Raw genomic sequence first — 1,791 nt, forward strand, 5'->3', positions numbered from 1 at the left:
CTAAACCTCTATATATACATATATATGCATGCATATGGCAATGGCAGATAAGAGAGCAAGCAATGCAACGGAATGCTTAAAAACAGAGGGAATCAATGGAACCTGGTGGTGGCGGCGGCGGCGGCGGCGGCGCTGCGGAGTCGGAGGACGAGGTGGAGGGTGGATTCCTTCTGGATATTATAATCGGAGAGCGTCCAGTCGTCGTCGAGCTGCTTCGCGGCGAATATCAGCCTCTGTTGGTCCGGCGAGATGCCTTCCTTGTCCTGAATATTCGCCTTCACGTTCTCGATCGTGTCGGAGCTCTCGACTTCCAGCGTGATTGTCTTCCCCGTCACCGTTTTCACGAAGATCTGCATCTGAAATCCATGGAGTTGTAGAGAAGGTGTAAGCAATATGATTTAGAAGAATGTTTCTCAACATCTCCAGATTAATCACTGCTTTAAAATTTTTAATTCTAAACACGAAAAAAACCTTCAAGATGGGGAAATTTAAAGAGGATTTGGAATTATTCAACAACATACTTCACATGAACATCTGAAAATAACTCAAAATTGAATTTAAACAAATTTAAGAGAGCAATGGCAAATCGCACAGAAGTTTAGTACGTAACAATTCGAATGGATTAACTTAACAGTTATTAGGTTAAGTAAACTTCATCATACATCAATCAAACAGATTGTAATTCAATCAGATGAATCCTCGACTGTCATCGAGGATAAACTTCCCCTTTCTAGCGCACGTAATTAACCTCATTCAACTAATTTTTCTTAAGAAAACTCTAATGAACACACATACGAACCAAGATCAGCGACGCAACCGCACCAAAAATCAAATTCCAACTAAATATCACATCGATACGAACTAGAATTCCTCCAAAACAAAAATAACACCACTCATCGCATACATCACAAACAAAAAACCACATATATATCAAAATAAACATAACAGAAAACGCCATAATTAACATCGAACAAAATTCAAATAAGAGAAAGAAACCATACCTTTGAATCAAGTATCAGTTTGTAGCAGCAGAGAAACAAGTAGAGAAAAATCTTCGAGAACAGAATTGTTAGAAATTTTGGGGGAAAATAATGAGATCAAAATAAGGAGCCTATATATAGGCAATACAAAACAGACTCGATAGACTCAAATCTAAGTAATCAAAACTATGAATAAGATCCAATCTAGATATAAATTTACTAAATCTTGAATATCTAAAAACCCTTTATATAATGGTTCGGAACGTATTTTCATTCCAATATATCAGCCGTTGATTTTGTAGATGTAATCCCCTATAAATACATGATTAAAATGTATTTTCAAAATAATATCACTGATTGGTTTCGATTGGACAAAATGTTGAATTCGACGGTCTGGGTAGTATTTGAGAAAAAAAAAATGAAAGACGGACTATCCGAATGTTCGAAAAGCAAAGATTGAGTGAGGGTGAAAGAGAGAGAGGAGAGAAGGTGGGGCAGGTTGGGTTTGAGTGGGTGAACGCAGTGCGACAGGGTGTGAGGTAGAGAAACGTAGATGATGATTAAATTTGTAAAGATGGGGTACGATATAGCTAGGCAGAAGAGATAGGAAAATACATATTATTAGAGTTTAAAATTTAATTATAAAATTAAATTAAATAATTATAAAAAAAATATATAAACTAAAATTTAAAATATAGTTCTAAAATTTAAAATTTAAAATTTAATAATAATAATAGATAATACAATTTTAAAATATGAATCATCGATTAATTAGGGCCCTAAACAGTTGCCCGCTCTGCTCCTGCTCAGA

General features: G+C 35.5%; 1 pseudogene; it reads right to left on the reverse strand.

Moving 5' to 3' along the window:
• LOC127239714 (ubiquitin-like) lies at positions 1-356 on the reverse strand (annotated as a pseudogene).
• Positions 357-1,791: the final 1,435 nt, after the last annotated feature.

Source organism: Andrographis paniculata, unplaced genomic scaffold (assembly GCF_009805555.1).
Source record: "Andrographis paniculata isolate CXL003 unplaced genomic scaffold, ASM980555v1 Contig78END, whole genome shotgun sequence".
Lineage (NCBI taxonomy): Eukaryota > Viridiplantae > Streptophyta > Magnoliopsida > Lamiales > Acanthaceae > Andrographis > Andrographis paniculata.